This window comes from Peromyscus californicus, unplaced genomic scaffold (assembly GCF_007827085.1).
Source record: "Peromyscus californicus insignis strain IS unplaced genomic scaffold, ASM782708v3 Scaffold_16__1_contigs__length_79575227, whole genome shotgun sequence".
NCBI classification, from domain to species: domain Eukaryota; kingdom Metazoa; phylum Chordata; class Mammalia; order Rodentia; family Cricetidae; genus Peromyscus; species Peromyscus californicus.
The window spans coordinates 21,482,869-21,504,487 of NW_026294458.1; the positions used below are offsets into that span (position 1 = coordinate 21,482,869).

Sequence of the window (21,619 nt, forward strand, 5' to 3'; positions counted from 1 at the left end):
AATGGGTATGGAATAACCTCTCAGACACTGTTGGTTAGGGTACAAAAAAATTTTTTTTTTTTGAGACAGGGTTTCTCTGTGTAGCTTTGCGCCTTTCCTGGAACTCACTTGGTAGCCCAGGCTGGCCTCGAACTCACAAAGATCCGCCGGCCTCTGCCTCCCGAGTGCTGGGATTAAAGGTGTGCGCCACCACCGCCTGGCCCAAAATATTTTGTAACCACTTTAGAAAATTATCATACAGCCAGGCAGTGGTGGTACATACCTTTAATCCAAGACTCTGGGAGGCAGAGGCAGGTGGATATCTTTGAGTTCAGGACCAGCCTCTCTACAGAGTGAGGACTACACAGAGAAATTCTGTCTTGAAAAAGAAAAAAACCTATCTTACAACTTGTAAACAAACTAAATATATACCATATATACCTTTACCAGGCCCTAGCAATTATGTATGCACCTAAGAAAATTCAAGGCATATGCCCACAAAATTATTTTCTTACCTAGGAAACTAGCAATTTTAATCATAATAGTAGAAAATCAGAAATAGCCCGAGTGCCTATCAATAAACAAATTTTTTAAATGTGGTACAATCTTGAAATGAAATACCATGTAACAATTAAAAGAGATTACTAAAAGATGCAGTAATATGAATGATTATCAAAAGTGTCATGACTAATGCATTACAATTTTTATGTCCTACTTGTTGCTCTCCCATTTAGTTTTATTTTCTATCACTGTCAACAACTGATAACAAATCACATAATTCATGATTATTAAAATTCATCTATCCTATCTCTCTTTAATAACTTCCTTTCCAGATTCAATCATTTTTATTCTCTCCTGGTATTTGTTTTGGTTCTTTTATTTGATGTATCTTAACAGTTTTTATACTACTACTTACTAACTTTTAGGAAAAGCATTTTCTTCATCCCCCTCCATTACACATGCACATGTACTTACTATATGCTTATCTCCCAAAGAGATAACTACTTGCGTTGTACTATTGCTACTCTCTTATTCTGCCACACAAATTGTTTACTCCCTGGAGTTGAAATTATTTTCTTACCTTGCTTCGTTTTTATCTGCTTAGTTTTTAATCAACCTCAAATTCTTCCCTCTATTGCCCAAATTTCATTTCAATGATAAATATAAGGTACATATTTTTAGTGAGGTGGAGTCAGACAATCAAGTGATATGCAAACAATCTATAGTGACAAAATCAAACCAACTAGCTGTCCTGGATTCATTAGCAGAGGAAGAATGAGCTGAAAACAAAAGACCATGCGAGATAAAATACTACTCTTTTTTTTTTTTTTTTTTGGTTTTTCGAGACAGGGTTTCTCTGTGTAGCTTTGCGCCTTTCCTGGAACTCGCTTTGGAGACCAGGCTGGCCTCGAACTCACAGAGATCCGCCTGGCTCTGCCTCCCGAGTGCTGGGATTAAAGGCATGCGCCACCACCGCCCGGCAAAATACTACTCTTAATATGGTAATAATATCAGAGAAAACTCATTACACTGTACAACATATATAATTTCATGTTATTTTAAGCATTGTAAAGGAATGTATTAATGAACATAAGAACAAAATGCTAAATAAAGTACCAGTAATACAATCTATTAATGACACCAAAAATGAAATGTAACTATTTCAAATAGTTTATTCCAGAAATAGAAGTATGATGTCATATATAATCACATCATCTTTAAGTGTATATGGAATATATAGACTAGTTGCATATACTTCATATCTTTATACAAATCTAACATCAATATTAACTTACTTTACCTTTTTTATTCCTTAAATTTTGATCCCTACAGGCCCCAGCTTCAAACTGTAAGAACTTCCATCTACTCACAAAATAATTATGGGTATGATATAGAGAAATAAACATACTTTTTTATCATGTGTCTCTTTACAAATAGTATTTCTAAAAGGAATCTTATAACATGCCATACTTTATGTGACTACAACCTCTGTGAGCTTGTTGTTAGAATTTGTGATGCTGATTGATTCTTCAGATTAATTACATGATCTCCTGATAATATTTAAATCAATACACTATTGTCGGAAAAGTAAAAATAAAAATGAATTTTCTTTATAAAGCCAAAAGATCATTGGTGCTATTTCTCTTGTGTGGAAAAGAAAAGGAAATTTTAAAGTGTGTCTCTGTTGGATTTAAACAAAAACTTTCAGAGCAGGAGGTGAACAACACCCAGCCTTAGTTGGCTGGAATCTGTGGAAGGTAAACTGGGTATAGTTAAAGAACAGCTTTAATAAGACATTGGGAATGGCAGAAAATCTCTAGTTTCAGAATCAAAGTGAAATTGGAAACTTGCAAGGCAATACAGGAGAATAGTCCGGAACCTGTCCTGGAGAGAGAGGCTGGCTCAGCAAGCCAGAGCAACTGCAGATGGCAGCAAAAGACAGAGAGCCTCAGAACATCTGCAGTGTGCTGTGGGAACAGACATTTAAAGGAGAGGAGACAAAGGCTGACTCTGTCAACTGCACGAGCAGAAAGATAAGGTACCAGGAAAACCCTCTCCTCTTTGTACTAGAAGGGGGATTATCAAAATCAGTTTTTAAAGACTCCTGTTTACTGGGTAGCTTGATAACTCTCCCCGAGCCACACTCCAAGAACCTAGAACAAGTATTATGAGATTAAAATACTCTAGACCACAGAACACCTCTTCACAGCAGAGAGGGGAAGCTTTGGATGAGGACTGCACCCTATTCAGTGAAGCAGAAATCTGACCTAAGTCATCTTAGTTTTGTTTTTGCTTTTTTTGACAGGGACAGGATCTCACTCCATAGCTTACTAGATAGGCCAAACTAGCCTTGAACTCACAGAGATCTGCCTGCTTCTGCCCAAGTGCTGGGATTAAAGGCATGCGCCACCATATCCAGCTACTAATTTATCTTTGGAGTAGAACACAGACTCCAGTTTTGAAGATATCGTTGATCTTGAGAAGGACCACCCAAAGGCATGACCAGCATTCTCAACCAGATGATAAAACAGTCCTGAGGAATGACCAGCATTCACAGTCTGAGCAGCAAAAGAGCATGTAGGGACATGGCTAACACCTACCATCAAACAAAGACTACCCAGGAGTAGGCCTGACATCTGTAACCCTCAAAAAGAGTGTCTAGAGGCCACACTAGAACAGCACCCAGGTGAGAAATTACCTTCAGACTCTACACTCCAATGCAGCTCTTGCTTCACTTCTGATCTCTTATTTGATGCTCAATGTCAGTCCTTCCCTTTTCCTTTTTTTCCTTTTGACAGGCTTTCCTGAATAGCACCGGCTGCCCTAGAGGTTGGGGGGGTGGGATCCCTTCATCAGCCTTCCTTCCCAAACCTGTTGAGTGTTTTAAATTGGTTGCATTTGTTTACCTTTCTCTTTTTGTCTCTACTGTCCCCTCTTCTATTTACTTTTTCCTCCTCTAGTTTTCTCTCTCTCATACTAATTGCTAGTCTTACTCTGTACCTTTCTACACACATTCTAACTAGTATTTTCATGCACATAGTACTGTGTTCCTTTATTTACTAGAATTATTGAAATTTTGAAACTGGTAAGACAGTTGAGTTTTTATTAACTATTGCTGTGTTATCATAATGGGCTTAACCTTTGATTGTGTTATTTATTCAGATAGAATTCTACTCTTGGAGTAACACTGGGTTTAGAGTCTGTGCCCTGAATATGTATGCTGAGGCTCTAACTACTAAGATACACCACTAGTCCAGTAGGGGAAAATGACACCTCGGGGCTATTATAATCTACTGTGACTTGGACATTACAAACACTGAAAGAATGTGAGCAATAAACAAATAAACAAAATCTAACTGACCATCTAATCACAGGCACATAATCCTAACAGAAACAATCAAATAAAAACAGAGACATGAGAAATCAAAACACCATGACACCTCAAAAAGTTACTAATTCCATACTAATTTCCTCCAATGAGAGTGAATTTGAAAATTCAAAAAACAAGGCTAGAGAGATGGCTCAGTGGTCAAGAGCACTGGTTGCTCTTCCAGAGGGCCTGGTTTCAATTCCCAGCAACCACATGGCAGCTCACAACTGTCTGTAACTCCAGTCCTAAGGAATCCAATGCCCTCTTCTGACTTCCATGGGCACCAAGCATGTACATGATACACATATAAACATGCAGGCAAAACACTTCTACACATAAAATACTTAACACATATAAAATAAAATAATTAAAAATCAAAAGACAAAACCTTCAGAATAATAATATTAAGTCTGTTTTTTTTTAAAGAGGGGGGCACAAATAGGCTAGTCAAGGTAGTTAATGTCTTTAATTACAGCATTTACAAAGCTGAGGCAGGCAGATTTTTGTGAGTTCAAGGCCAGGCTGGTCTACATACTGAGTTCCATGTCATCCAGAGCTGTATAGTGAGACTGTCTCCAAGACAAAACCAAAAATAAAAAATCAAAGGGGGGGGGAGGTACACTAATAAACTCCTGAATGGATTAAAAGAGAACTCAAGCCAACAACATAATGGGAAAAAGGAAGTCAATATAGAATATAAAAGTAGAATTCAATGGAGAAAGAAATACTGATGAAAAAAACTAGACATGTAAAGTTCAATTAAGTCAAATAATAAACTCAGTGGAAAGCCTTAGCCATAGAATGAATCAATTGGAAAAAATGGAATATCATGACTAAGTAGATGAGTTAGAATATTCTGACAATTTTTAAAAATACGAGCAGAACATATGACATTTATGGGATATCATTTTAAAAACCAAACCTATGAGTTATGCACTTATAAGAAGAAAAATATTATGCTAAAGGAAGAGTTAACATATTTAATACAAGTATAGGAGAAATTTTCCCTAACATAGGGAAAGAGGTGGCCACCAGGCTACAGGATGCATTTAGATTGTCAGACGAGACCAGAAGTTAACCTCCCATGTCATACTACAGTTAAAACACTAAAAGCTGCAAAAGAGAAACACCAAGTCACAGATCAGCAGACCTGTCAGAATAAGAGCAGGTTTCTTAATGGAAACTCTAAAAGCTAGGTGGGCATGGAATGATAAAGTACAGTAACTGCCAACTCAGATTACACTATATAGCAAAGCTGTCCTTCATAATGGAAGGAGAAATAAAATGTTTCACCATAAACACAAACTAAAGGAATTTATGACCATTAAGGCAGAGCTACAAAAGATCCTCAAAGGAATCTTACATATGATAGCGAAAATATAGATACATCCATGAAGCCTCAGGAAAGAATACACTGCATAGGACAGTTAGTGAAATATGAAAGCACCAAACATTACAAACAACATAATGGAAGGACTAAATACTCACCTTTAAATTATAACTGCAAATGTTAATGCTTTCAATCTCTTAATCAAAAGATATATACCAGGAGACTGGATTTTAAAGCAGACCCATCTGCTCATTGCCTATAAAAACTCACCTTGCTGTCAAACACAAACAGCTTTAGGGCAAAGGCTGCAAGGATGATACATTAAGGATAGAAGAAGATATTCCAAGAGTGGACACAGAGAGTACAGGTGTAACAATTCTAACGTTGGACAAAATAAACTTCAAGTGAAAATTATTTAAAAGACATAAAGAAGGTCACTAAATATTGTTGTAGGAAGCAATCCATGCAAATCACATCTCAATTCTACACATATATGCACTGAACATCAATGCATCCAATTTCATAAGATAGATATTAATGGATGTAGAGTCACAAATTTACCTCAACACAGTAGTAGTATATTACTTCAATACTCCACTCTCATCAAGACAGGTCAACCAGATCAAAAAAGTCAACAAGACATATCAGAGTTAAATGGCATTTTAGACAGCAGTTCAGGGCAACAAACCTTAGACCATGGCCTAGTTCACCCAAAACCTCACTGAGGAGAAGGCCCTAGTGATGGTGAATGCTGCTATGATTTACTCGAAGCATTGACTGGCCCATATTTGAACTATGCCAAAGTTGAGTTGGTTCTCCCAGCTACTACCAAGCTCTCTGCAGATATTCAGAGCATGAAAAAAAATCCAATGTATTAAAACTAGTAACTTTAAACAGTTCACAGTTAAGGAAGCTATGCCTAATGGTTTGGTGGCTACTGAGATGCAAATGTGGTTTTATATTGGAGATGATATAGGCAAACATGGCATGTTCACCTATAATGTTTGAAAAGCAATATTTAAAATCTGGTTTTATTTAAGTTCTCATTTAGATGATCTGGACCACAGGTAATGAGACTATCTGAATAAAGTAAGAGCTATAAAAAATGGCATTGCAAAAATACTCAATAAAATACTGGCAAACAGACTCCAAGAACACATCAAAACAATTATCCACCATGATCAAGTAGGATTCATTCCAGGGATGCAAGGGTGGTTCAACATATGAAAGTCCGTCAATGTAATACACCATATAAACAAACTCAAAGAAAAAAACCACATGATCATCTCACTGGATGCAGAAAAGGCATTTGACAAAATCCAACACCCCTTCATGATAAAGGTCTTGGAGCGATCAGGAATACAGGGAACATACCTAAACATAATAAAGGCAATTTACAGCAAGCCAACAGCCAACATCAAATTAAATGGAGAGAAACTCAAAGCAATTCCACTAAAATCAGGAACGAGGCAAGGCTGTCCGCTCTCCCCATACTTATTCAATATAGTACTTGAAGTTCTAGCCAGAGCAATAAGACAACATAAGGAGATTAAGGGGATACAAATTGGAAAGGAAGAAGTCAAGCTTTCCCTATTTGCAGATGACATGATAGTATACTTGAGCGACCCCAAAGATTCCACCAAGGAACTGATACAGCTTATAAACCCCTTCAGCAACATAGCAGGATACAAGATCAACTCAAAAAAATCAGTAGCCCTCCTATATACAATGGACAAAGAAGCGGAGAAGGAAATCAGAGATACATCACCCTTTACTATAGCCACAAATGACATAAAATACCTTGGGGTAACACTAACCAAGGAAGTGAAGGACCTATATGACAAGAACTTTAAGTCCCTGAAAAAAGAAATTGAAGAAGATGTCAGAAAATGGAAAGATCTCCCATGCTCATGGATAGGCAGGACTAACATAGTAAAAATGGCAATCTTACCAAAAGCAATCTACAGATTCAATGCAATCCCCCATCAAAATACCAACACAATTCTTCACAGACCTGGAAAGAATAATACTCAACTTCATATGGAAAAACAAAAAACCCAGGATAGCCAAAGGAATCCTGTACAATAACACAACCTCTGGAGGCATCACGATCCCTGACTTCAAGCTCTACTATAGAGCTACAGTAATAAAAACAGCTTGGTACTGGCATAAAAACTGACATGTGGACCAATGGAATCGAATTGAAGACCCTGACATTAATCCGCACACCTATGAACATATAATTTTTGACAAAGAAGCCAAAAGTGCACAATGGAAAAAAGAAAGCATCTTCAACAAATGGTGCTGGCAAAACTGGATATCAACATGTAGAAGGTTGCAAATAGATCCATATCTATCACCGTGCACAAAACTTAAGTCCAAGTGGATCAAGGACCTCAACATAAATCCAGCTACTTTGAACCTGCTAGAAGAGAAAGTAGGAAGTAGTCTTGAACACATTGGCATAGGAGACCACTTCCTAAATAGAACACCAGTAGCACAGACTCTGAGAGAAACAATCAATCAATGGGACCTCTTGAAACTGAGAAGCTTTTGTAGAGCAAAGGATACAGTCAACAAGGCAAAGCGACAGCCTACAGAATGGGAAAAGATCTTCACCAACCCCACATCTGACAGAGGACTGATATCCAGAATATATAAGGAACTCAAGAAATTAGACATCAAAATGTCCAACAGTCCAATTAAGAAATGGGCTATAGAACTAAACAGAGAATTCTCAACAGAGGAAACTCAAATGGCCGAAAGACATTTAAGGAATTGCTCAACATCCCTAATCAACAGGGAAATGCAAATCAAAACAACTCTGAGATACCACCTTATGCCTGTCAGAGTGGCTAAGATCAAAAACACTGAAGACACCTTATGCTGGAGAGGATGTGGAGCTAGGGGAACTCTCCTCCACTGCTGGTGGGAATGCAAGCTTGTACAACCACTTTGGAAATCAATATGGTGCTTTCTTAGAAAATTGGGAATCCATCTCCCCCAAGATCCAGCTATACCACTCTTGGGCATATACCCAAGGAATGCTCAACCACACCATAAGAGCACTTGTTCAGCTATGTTCATATCAGCATTGTTTGTAATAGCCAGAACATGGAAACAACCTAGATGCCCTTCAACTGAAGAATGGATAAACAAAATGTGGTACAATGGAATACTACTCAGCAGAGAAAAACAATGACATCATGAGGTTTGCAGACAAATGGATGGATCTAGAAAAAAATCATCCTGAGTGAGGTAACCCAGACTCAGAAAGACAAACATGGTATGTACTCACTCATAGCAGGATACTAGATGTGGAACAAGGATGACTTGTCTGCTATTCACATCACCAGGGAGGCTACCTGGAAAACAGGACCCCAAGAAAGACACGGGGATCGCCCAATGACAGAGAAATGGAATGAGATCTACATGAACAGCCTGGACATGAGTGGGGGTAGTGAAAGGCGAGAGTCGAAGGAAAGAGAGTTTGGGGGAGCGGGAGATCCCAGCTGGATCAACAACAGAGAGGGAGAACAAGGAATAGGAGACCATGGTAAATGAAGACCACATGAGAATAGGAAGAAGCAAAGTGCTAGAGAGGCCCACAGAAATCCACAAAGATACCCACACAACAGACTGCTGGCAGTGGTTGAGAGACAGCCCGAACTGACCTACTCTGGTGATGGGATGGCCAAACACCCTAATTGTCATGCTAGAAACCTCATCCAACTACTGAGGGATCTGGATGCAGAGATCCATGACTAGGCCCTGGGTGGATCTCTGGGAGTTCAATTAGCGAGAATGAGGAGGGTTTATATGAGGGAGAATTGTTGAGACCAAGGTTGGATAAAGCACAGGGACAAATAGTCAAATGAATGGAAACACATGAACTATGAACCAATGGCTGAGGGGTCCCCACTGGATCAGGCCCTCTGAATGGGTGAGACAGTTGATTGGCTTGATCTGTTTGGGAGGCATCCAGGCAGTGGGACCGGGTCCTGTGCTCATTGCATGAGTTGGCTGTTTGAAACCTGGGGCCTATGCAGGATTGCTTGGCTCGGCCTGGGAGGAGGGGACTGGACCTACCTGGACTGAGTCTACCAGGTTGATCTCAGTCTGTGGGGAAGGCTTTGCCCTGGAGGAGATGGGAATGGGGGGGGGGGGGGCTGGGGGGAAGGTGAGGGGGACGGGAGGGGGGAGAACAAGGGAATCCGTGATATGTAGATATCCTGATATGTAGAACTGAATTGTATTGCAAAATAAAAAAAAATATATTAATCTAAAAAAAAATGGCATCGATCAAATTAACTTAACAGAGCTCTAGAGAATAATACTGTAGAATATACAGTTCTTCTCATCAACCCATATAACTTTCAGATGACATGATCCTGCATGCAAGGGACACTAAAGCTACTATCTGAAAACTCTTAAATGCCAAACAGCAATGCATAAAATAAACAAAAGTCTGTATCCCTCCTGTATATCAATATACATGCTGAGAAAGAAATAAGAAAAACAGTCCTATTCACACTAGCTTGCATGGGGATGACAAGATATCTCAGTGGGTAAGGACATCTGCTGTTGAGCCTGTGAACCTGAGTAGTCATAGCAACAAAAGCAGCATGGCACTGGTGCAAACACAGGCACGTGACTCAGTAGAATAGAATGGACAACCCAGTAAAGCTACATGGCTACAGCCACCTGATTTCTGACAGAGATGCCAAATAAACGACAGCCTGTTCGACAAATGGAAAAAAGGGAAAACTGGATAGCTACATGCAAAAGAATAGAAGTAGATCTGTTACAGTGTACAAGATCAACTTAAAATAGATCAAAGATAATAATGTGAGGTAAAACCAAATAATACTGGTCTAAACAAAGAGGAAAAAAACACATAGTGATAAGAAGACTCCTAAGGATATTCTGATATACTCATAGATCAATACCTTATTCAGCTACCATAATGAGAAGCTTCCTCTGTAGCAAATGGGAACAAATATAGAGACCTACAGCCAGACATTATGCAAAGGAGTGAGAGACCTTGGAACACTCAACCTTAAAAGGGATGTCTCCATCAAATCCCTCCCCTCAGAGCCTAGGGAACCTTGAGAAAGAGGAGTGTGGTAGTTTGAATGCAATTAGTCCCCATAATCTCATAGGTAGTGGCACTATTAGAAGATGTGGCTTTGTTGGAGTGGGTATGGCCTTGTTGGAGAAAGTATGTTACTGTGGGGGTGGGCTTTGACGTTTCCTATGCTCAGGATACCACCCAGTGTCTCAGTCAACTTCTTGTTGCCTGCAAGATGTAGGACTCTCAACTACTACTCCAGACTCATGTCTGCCTGCATGCCATCATGCTCCCGGCCATGATGATAATGGACGGAACCTCTGAAACTGTAAGTGAGCCACCCCAATTAAATGTTTTCATTTATAAGAGTTGCCATGGCCATGGTGTCTCTTCACGGTAATAGAAACCCTAAGACAAGAAGGCAGAAAGAGTATAAGGGCCAGAGAGAATGGAGATACCAGGAGAACAAGGCCCTCGAAATCAAAATAAACAAAACTCATACAAACTCACAGAGACTGAAGCAGCATGCACAGGGTCTTCATGGGTCTGCATCAGGTCCTCTGCATATATATTATGGCTTCCAGTTTAATGTTTTTATGGGAGTCCTGAGTACGCGAACAAGTAGGTCTCTGATTCTTGTGCCTTCTCTTGGGCTCTTTTTGTTCCTGTTGGTTTGTCTTGTCCAACTTTGATGTAATAGGTGTTTTATCTTATTATATTTTATTTTTTAAAAAAAATGAATGAACCAATGAAAACCTAGCCACTAGGGTAAAGGCAACAACTGAGATGTTATTTATACCTGTCAGGAGAGAAAAATCAGTTTTCACCAATAGAGTGACATTGTGTATCTCAACCACTCCAGGGAAGGCCTCTTGTTCAGGAGTAGTTTAACCACAGATAATGGACTCCAGGGTTTTTTGTGTGTGTACTTTTATTTGATTGTAGTTTGGTGTTTTTGTTTTTCCTGTTTGGGTGTTGTTTTTTTATTTTGTTTTCTTAGTTTTGGGAGGTTTTGCTGTTGTATTGGGTTTTTGGTTTTTTAGAAAAATTTGAAGTTAGGTGGGCAGGGGAGGAGCAGAGGATCTGGAAGAACTTGGGAGAGGGGACGAATATAATCAAAATATATTTAAATTTAAAATTTTAATAATAAAAATATATTTTAAAGATAGTAGTTTAAGCCTTGAAATTATAGGGACCTAGAGAAAAAGCTCAGCAGTTAAGAAACACTTGCTGTCAGGGGGACCTGAGTTTGGTTCCCAGTACCCATTTTTAGAGACTCATAACCAGCTATTACTCCAGCTCCAAGGGTTTTCAATACCCTCTTCAGGCCTCTATGGGTACCTGCACACATGTGACAAGCCCACACAGATGTATACATTTTAAATAAAAGTTAAATTGATCTTAGAATTAAAATTCTAAAACTTTTAGTGGAAAACACCTCAAGATATAAACACAGGCAAGAACTTTCTAGGACGTACTCTGTTTCAGTCTGCTTTCTGTTAATGTGATAAACATAGTGACCAAAAGCAGCTTGGAGGAAACAGTTTATTTGGCTTACACTTCCAATCCTAACCCATCATTGAGGGAAGTCAGGGCAGAGCAAAATCTCAAGCAGGAGCAGAGGCTAAAACCATGGAGGAAAAGTACTTCCTAGCTAGCTCCAACTGCACTCCCTTGACTTCTGTTTAGCTAGCTTTCTTATACAGTCCAGGACTTCCGGCTTAGGGATAGTAACTCCCACAGTGGACTAAACCATCCTACATCAATTAGCAATCAAGAAAATGCCCTACAGACGTGCCCACAGATCAATGGTGTAGAGACAATGCCCTTATTGAAACTCGCTTAGATAACTCTAGGCTATGTCAAGTTGATAGTTGCAACTAAGCAGGAGAGTCTCTAATGGCTCAGGAAATACTACCAAGAATTGAAAATGAGTTTACATGAGGGTAAAACATTTCTTCCTAGTAAAAAAACAGTTAATTGAATAAAGATACAACCTTCCAAACAGGAGAAAAATCTTTTCTATCTATACAACTGTCAGAGGATTAATATCTAGACTATATAAAGAACTCATAAAAGCCAAACAATAAAAAGCTAATCAATGAATGGGGTATAACATAAACAGATAGTTCTCAGATGATAAAGCACAAAAAAAGCCAGAAAACATATGAAAATATATTCAACATCCTTAGCCATCAGGAAATGAATCTAAATAACTTCTAAACTTCAATCTAAATAGCTATTATTAAGTAAACAAGCAACAACAATTGTTGGGGAAGATGCCAGGGAAAGAAAACCCTTATACGCTGCTGATGGGGATGTAAATTGGTCCTAACACTACGAAAATTCATATGGAGGTTCCAAAAAAAAAACTAAGCATAGAGCTATCATATGATCCAGCTATATCACTTCTGGGAATATACCTTAAGGACTCTAAGGCAGTATACCACAGAGATACCTGAATATACATGTCTATTACAGCTCTATTCACAGTAGCCACATCATGGAATTAATTGGTCTAGGTATCTGCTAATAGATGAATGTGTAAAGAATATATGACATACATATACACTGGAGTTTTATTCAGACATAAAGAAAATGAAATTGTATCCTTTGGGAAGGAGTAATTGATACAAATAGAGACTATTAAGTGAATTAACTCAAACATAAAAAGTCAAATACGTTTTCTATGATTTTTAGTTCCTATAATTCTTTATAGATACACAAAATCACTTGCACATACACACATACACACACATGATATGAAAGCGGGGGGAGATTCCTAGAAGTGAGCTGGAGCAGGGAGAATAAAGGAAAGAAATAAGATGGGGATAAATATGGCTAAAGTACATGATTCAATTCAAAATAATTCAAAACTCAATACTGTATGCAATGAACTACCTAACCTCATCTAAATTAACACAATCATAATTCAGTGTCAGGATGTATATTGATAGTATTATTACATTAACAAATTGAAGAATTGAAACATGATATATCAATGGTTTCTAGAAAGCCATCTGATGAACTTTAGTAGTTAATACAACATCTTATAAAAATAAAATTGAAGGAAACTACCCAAAGATTGCAAATATTAACAAAAATAGCAATGTGCATGATAAAGAGCAAAAGCTATAATCACTCCCATTAAAATCAGGAAAAAGACCTATCTTTATTATTTAGCTTTGTTTCATAGGCTCAAACTATTTCAGTAGCTCAAGAAATTAAAAAGATTCATATAAGAGAATAAAAAACCAACTAGACTTCCAACACTTCCAACAATTTCTAGGGAATTGGGGCGATGGCTCAGTGGGTGAGAACACGTGCTGCACAAGCATGAAGATCTGGGTTTTAATCTCTAGTGCCCATATTTAAAAGCCATGTGTAGTCACGCAGGCACTTGTTAACTTAGCACTGTGGGAGAGCTGGAGACAGGTGGATTTGATAGGGCTTGTTAGCTGCAGATACAGATTCAGTGAAAGACTGTCTCAAGGGAATAAGGAGGGGTGTGATCCTCCTGATACATGAACACCCACATACCACACAAACACACACCATGCACAAACTCACAGCCTACATAAATGAATGAATGAATCAATGAATAAAAGATTTTTTTAGAAATTATTTTGTAGTGAGTTGGTGGGATTACTATTGTGAAAATGGCCATCCTCCCAAAAGCAATCTGCAGATACAATGCAATTACTTTCAAACTTCTAATGCAATTCTTCACAGAAATTGGGAAAACAATCTTAAAGTTCACATGGAAGCACAAAAGACCTAGGACATAAGCTTTTTAAAAAATTCTGAATTATAAAAACACTCCTGGAGGAATCACCATACCTGTTACACCACACAGTCACAGTAGTAAAAATAGCATGGTACTGGCATAAAAACAGATACATTGACCAATGACATACAATTGAGATCCAGATATGTCTATGCACCTAAAGGCACCTGATTTTTGACAAAGATGTCAAAAATACACATCTCTAACAAATGCTAGAAAATTGGATGTTTACATGTGGGAGAGTAATTAGTCCTTATCTTTTACCATACATAAAAATAAGTTCCAAATAGATAGAGTACATTAGTGACAGATCTAAGACTCTGAAATTTCCAGAGAAGGAGTAAGAAGTAGACTTAAAGTTGTAGGCTCAGGTAAGGAGTTTCTGAATAGGATCTGGATCCCACCAGGAGTAAGAGCAACAATCAAAAAGTGGAGCTTCGTGAAATCAAAAAGCTGCTACACTGAAGAGGAAACTGTTAATCAAGTGAAGAGGCAGCCTACAGAATGGGGATCTCTGCCAGTTATACATCAGACAGAGGATTAATGTCTAGAGCACAAAAATCTGAACACCAAGAAAACCCAGTTTTTTTTTTTTTTTTTTTTTTTTGGTTTTTTGAGACAGGGTTTCTCTGTGTAGCTTTGCGCCTCTCCTGGAACTCACTTGGTAGTCCAGGCTGGCCTCGAACTCACAGAGATCCGCCTGGCTCTGCCTCCCGAGTGCTGGGATTAAAGGCGTGCGCCACCACCGCCCGGCAGAAAACCCAGTTTTAACAACGGGGTAGGGAACTGAACGGGGAGCTCTGATATGAAGAACTACTGAAAAATATTTTTAAAGTATTCACCATCCTCAGCTATCAAGGAAATATAAAATAAAACTATTTTGAGATTTTATCTTATCACAGTAAGAATGTCTGAAATTAAGAGGAAAAATGAAGCCGGGCGGTGGTGGCGCACGCCTTTAATCCCAGCACTCGGGAGGCAGAGGCAGGCGGATCTCTGTGAGTTCGAGGCCAGCCTGGGCTACCAAGTGAGTTCCAGGAGAGGCGCAAAGCTACACAGAGAAACCCTGTCTCGAAAAACCAAAAAAAAAAAAAAAAATGACAACAAATATTAGAGAGAGTGTGGGGGAGAAGGGATCCCTATTCACTCTCAACAGGAGTATACACTGGTACAGCCACTATAGAAGTTAGTGTGAAGGTTCCTCCAAAGCTAGACATAGAACTACTATATGACTCAGATACACTACTCCTAAACATAGATTCACAAGACTCTTAGCTTAATACAGACATACTTGGTCATCTATGTTCATTACTGCTTTATTTATAATAACTAGGAATTGGAATCAGCCAAAATATCCATCAGCTGATGTGTGGATAATGTGAAAATGTGGTGGATATACACAATGGAATACTATTCAGCTATAAAGAAAATTATAAAACTTGCAGGCAAATGGATTCAATTAGGAAAATATTATACTGAGTGAGGTATCCCAAACCCAGAAAAACAAATGCTGCATCTTCTCTACCATATGTGAGTATCATATGACAAGCCTTTAGATTTCTGTTTAACTTAAGACTTATCTGTAGAAGCCAGGAAACTAGAAAATGGCCACTGGGGCAGGGGAAGGAAAGGCCTAAGGAGAATAGTGGCAGACATGTGTTATGATGATGGAAAGGGAAATTATGGGAGAAGAGGTCTAAGTGGAGAGGGGAATGGAAAGATAGGACCGAGGAGGGGTTTGAAGTGACAAATAACAAAGAGTAAGGATTGTGAAAAAGCCATATAGAAGCCTGCTATTTTATTTTAAAATGAAAAAATTTTAATGTTGGAATGAAGGTACCTTATATGTTGAATAATGTTCCTCTCAGAAGCCATAGTTTTTTAAACAAAAATCCCAGTACCAAATGTATGATACTGCTCTACGGGATGTTGGTCAGGGAGGTCTTATTAAAGGCCCCTAAACAATATGGACCATGCAATTGCTCTCAACTGCCAACCAGAAATTGATAGTAACATCCAATTGTTGAAAATGTCACACACTTTGGTCACAGGACATGGAAAAGTCAAGCTTGATCTGAACTGAAGCCTCCTCCTTGGTGAATAGCTTTTATAGTGGAGAGGGTGTGTTGCTAAAATTCCTTCCCTGGAAGAGATGTAAGCAAACCACATCCATCACTCCTCCTAAGGTCTCAACAAACAAAGGTATAATTCCACCTCAGTTTACCTAGGAGAACTGAAGAGTTTATAAGGCTTACTAACAGAGAGCAATGGGTAATGAGTTATGGGCAGGAGCATAAGTGACCTTAAATGCCACACTGGAAGGTGTGCACCCAGCATAAATGACAGCTCCCCCGTGGCTGCATAACTAGAACCCCTTCCCCTCATTTCCCCAAGACCAAGTGCTATTGGGGCAGAATTGTATAAGGTTTGTTGGAAGGGATAGCTAGATGCTCAGGTAATGGTCACATGATCCTGCCCACCCTCTCCTTTCTGTGAGGGAAAGCAAATAGTCAAAAGGACCAGCTGTGATGATTTTTTGTGAGCAAATTCAGAAGAGCTCCTGAAGATGGTGGCAGTCTAGTTCAGAGGATAATACTGTACAAAAGGTTATGCAGTCTTTGATGCACTTGAACTTGAGTTTTGTGCATGGTGATAGATATGGACCTATCTGCAACCTTCTACATGTTGACATCCAGTTATGCCAGCACTATTTGTTGAAGATGCTTTCTTTTTTCCATTGTACAGTTTTGGCTTCTTTGTCAAAAAAAGAGTGTTCATAGGTGTGTGGATTAATGCCAGGGTCTTTAAGTTGATTCCATTGGTCTACATGTTGGTTTTTATGCCAATACCAAGCTGTTTTTGTTACTATAGCTCTATAGTAGAGCTTGAGGTCAGGGATGGTGATGCCTCCAGAAGTTGCTTTATTGTACAGGATTGTTTTAGCTATCCTGGGTTTTTTGTTTTTCCATATGAAGTTGAGTATTGTTCTTTCCAAGTCTGTGAAGAATTGTGTTGGGATTTTGGTTGGGATTGCATTGAATCTGCAGATTGCTTTTGGTAAGATTGTCATTTTTACTATGTTAATCCTACCTATCCATGAGCATGAGAGATCTTTCCATTTTCTGATATCTTCAATTTCTTTTTTCAGAGACTTAAAGTTCTTTTCATGTCTTTTTTCACTTGTTTGATTAGACATTAATCCACACACCTATAAACACCTGTATAGCATGAATCTTAAAAGTTCTTATTAATAAAAGCAAACCCAGGGCCAGGTATTGGAGTGAATGTTGGAAGATCAGAGAGACAGAACAGGCCACAGCTAACCTCACCTGGCCAACTTCTCAGCTGATCCTGTTTCCTCAGACTGGAAGCCTCTGTGTCCTTATCCAAATGGATCTCAGCTGAACTGTTTCTCAAAAGCCTGAAAGCTTAACCATCTCTAGTTTCTGGTTTTCATGCCTTATATACCTTTCTGCTTCCTGCCATCACTTCCTGGGATTAAAGGCGTGAGTCACCATTCCTGGCTGTTTCCAGTGTGGCCTTGAACTCACAGAGATCCGAATGGATCTCTGCCTCCCAAGTGATAGGATTAAAGGTGTGTGTGCCACCATTTTTCTGGCCTCTGTATCTAGTGGCTGTTCTGTTCTCTGACCCCAGATAAGTTTATTAGGGTGCACAATATTTTGGGGAACACAATATCACCACACACCTGATTTGAAGCCAAAACTGTACAATGGAAAAAAGAAAGCATCTTCAACAAATGGTGCTGGCATAACACATAGAAGGTTGTAAATAGATCCACATCTATGGCCATGCACAAAACTCAAAGCCAAGTGGATCAAAGACCTCAACATAAATCCACATACACTGAACCTGATAGAGGGGAAGTAGAAAGTAGCCTAGAATGCATTGGCACAGGAGACCACTTCCTAAATACAACACCAGTATCACAAACACTGAAAGCAACAATTAATAAATGGAACTTCCTGAAACTGAGAAGCTTCTGTAAGGCAAAAGACATGGTAAATAAGACAAAATGACAGCCTAAGAATGGGAAAAGATCTTCACCAACCCCACATCTGACAGAGGGCTGATCTATAAAATATATAAGGAATTCAAGAAACTATACATCAAAATACTGAACAATCCAATTAAAAAATGGGCTACAGAGCTAATCAGAGAATTCTCAACAGAAGAATCTCAAATGGCTTAAAGACAGACATTTAAGGAATTGCTCAACATCCTTAGTCATCAGAGAAGTGCAAATCAAAACGACTCTGAGATACCATCTTACACCTGTTAGAATGACTAAGGTCAGAAACACTGATAACAGCCTATGTTGAAAAGGATGCAGAGCAAGGGGAACACTCCTCCACTGTTGGTGGGAGTGCAAACTTGTACAGTGACTTTGGAAATCAGTATTGCAGTTTCTCAGAAAATTGGGAATCAATCTTCCTCAAGACCCAGCTATACCACTCTTGGGCATATACCCAAGGAATGCTCAACCATACCACAATGACACATGCTCAACTATATTCATAGCAGCATTATTCATAATAGCCAGAACCTGGAAACAGCCTAGATGCCCCTCAACTGAAGAATGGATAAATAAAATGTGGTACATATACACAATGGAGTACTATTCAGCAATAAAAAAGTGACATCATGAAATTTGCAGGCAAATGGATGTAACTAGTAAATATTATCCTGAGTGAGGTAACCCAGACTCAGAAGGACAAACATGGTATGTATTCACTCATAAGTGGATACTAGATGTAAAGCAGAGGATAACCAGACTATAACCCACAGCTCCAGAGAAGCTAGCTAACAAGGAGGACCCTAAGAGAGATGCATAGATCACCCAGTGAAAGAGAAATAGATGAGATCTATATGAGCAAACTGGGGCAGGGGGGTAATGGAAGGCAAGGGATGGAGGGTGAGAACATAAGGGAACAGGATGCTAGAGCTGGAACAGGGATGGATTGGGAGAGCAATGAAAGAGCTACCATGATAGAGGGAGACATCATGGGGATAGAGAGAAACCAGGTGCTAGGGAAGTTCCCAGGAATCCACAAGGATGATCCCAGCTTATACTACTAGCAATAGTGGAGCGGGTGCCTGAACTGGCTTACCCTGGTAATCCTATCGGTGAATACCCTAACTGTCATCATAGAGCCTTCATCTAATAGCTGATGGAAGCAGATGCAGAGATCCACAGCCAAGCACCAGGAGAGCTCTAGAAGTCCAGTTGAAGAGAGAGAAGAGGGATTCTATGAGTAAAGGGCACCAAGATCATGATGGGGAAACCTACAGAGACAACCAAACCAAACTAGTAGGAACTCATGAACTTTAGACCAACAGCTGTGGAGCCTCCATGGGACTGGACTAGGCCCTCTGCATAAGTGATACAGTTGTGTAACTTGATCTGTTTAAGGGGTCCCCTGGCAGTAGGATCAGGATCCATCCATGGATCCTGGCTTTTTGGAGTCCACTACCTATGGTAGGACATCTTCCACAGCCTTAATGCAGGGGAGTTGGACCTGCCTCAGCTGAATGTACCAGGCTCTGCTAAAGTGGGAGGCTTTACCTTTTCAGAGGAGAGGATGGGGGATGGGTTTGGTGGGAAGGCTGGGGCACGAGGAGGGAAGAGAGGGGGATATGTAGTTGGTATGTAAAATGAAAAAAATAAATAAAAATAAAAAACAATAGATTATGCAGGATGCTGAGTGTGGGGAGGAAGTAAAACAGAGCAATGGGGTGAAAGGAAATAAAATTCATTATATACATGTAAGAAGTTGTCAAAGAATACATAAAGGTTTAGTTAATAATTGCTAGTATAAGGTGGAAGGTTCTCAGAGGAGTTGTGGGAGGGCAAAATAATCAATATTTTGTATAAAAAAACTATTTTCAATAAAAGAAAAGTAGAAAAAAATGATACATTGGCTTAGACTGTATGTCTGGAATATCATCAGTAAACATTTGCAGAATGAGTAACTTTTAAATGAAGAAGTCTCCAGGAAGAAAGAGAAAGAGAAAGTTTAGATACAAAATAAATAAATAAGAATCAGTAACTTGTCTATAATAGCAGTAATGATTTATAAAATTAGGATGAAACCACTATTTATATATTTAGTTGTAATTTTGAAATACGTTGAATTTTTTAAAAGCCCAAAAACCAGGGTTGTATTCAGTGTTACTCAGCAACGTATTTTCCATTATGTAAAGTACCTAGTAAGGGAAAATTGTATTACTACCTTGGAATTTAATTGGTTTATATAATCATCACTAATAGCAGAATAAATTAATAAACTTTAATGTTTATGTAAAACTGCAGGAGTTATAGCTGTTAGAATTCTATTTGGAGACTAGAGCTGATGTCATTAGTTTCTGTTGTAGCTCTGACAACAAATCCCATCAGAATTTAGTGTTCAAGAACCAATTTGTTTACATGCCTAAGAACTTTTATGTTTGTTCTGTGACTGAGGCTACAAAAGTGTAACTTCTAAAATATATTAATGGGAAAGCTATTTATACATACAGACAAAGAAATGAGGTTTAAATTGCCAGTATTATTTTACATGTAACCAATTCACCCACACCTCTTTCTCAAATCCCAGGTTACAGCTCACTGCTGTAAGAAATATATGCCAAGATTCTAAACCAATAGCACAACTTAGCTTTTATTCAATGTGACTAAAGAAGGGCTGCAGTACTTTTGTGATCTCCCCAAATAAATCTCAGGCTCCTTTATGAACAGGGTTTATGTCTTTTATTTTCTGTCCTTCATTAAGCTTTGGGCTATGATTAAATATCTAGGACCTTTTAAGTTCATTATCATCTGCATATAAGCAGTATTTTCTTTAAAAATTATATTTTAAGAAAAAAGAATAGTTATAACTGTTTTCTACTATGAAATAAAAATCCTTAGAATAACTTTTAAATCAATATATAATTATCTCTGTATTTTGGGGTAATATTTCAATTTTCCATACTAATGAAGGAACATAAAAAATTCTCAATAATTTCCATCATCACTCTTTCTCCCTGAGTACCTTTGAGATTGTCACCATATGTATATGCTAGAGTTTTAGAAACTAACAAGCACTCAAAACTGAAGAGATATTATACATGCCAATGTTTTATTAAACCTCCTATGAACACAGACTAATCTCTACTACTTAATTATAAACTACTCAAGGTCAGAGAATCTGTCTTTGAAGCATAAAAGCCCTGTGGATATTCAAAAACATATTTAATTTTGTCATAACAGTTCAATATACATAGTGAATAACTTATTTAAACTTTAAAACTGCTAATTTTCAAAAACATCTAAGATTCATAAGTGAAGTGTTTGTAAACAAGTCTTTGATTGAACACATTATGTTAAGTATGGATTTATACTACTTAAACTTAACAGAGAAGCACTTTCTCAAAATATGAAGGAATTAAATTCAAATTTAACTCACTCAAGCCAGTGAGATAGCTCAGCAGGTAAACTGACTTGCTACCAAGCTTTACAATCTAAGTCTAATGCCCAGGACCTGAATGGTGGAACAAAATAACCAGCTCCATGTTGCATGA

General features: G+C 38.4%; 1 protein-coding gene across 13 annotated transcripts in view; it reads right to left on the reverse strand.

Annotated features, from left to right (window-relative positions):
• Nucleotides 1-21,619, reverse strand: part of Stxbp5l (syntaxin binding protein 5L) — a 239,596-nt gene that overhangs the window by 190,960 nt on the left and 27,017 nt on the right. The gene's annotated exons all lie outside the window — the stretch shown is intronic.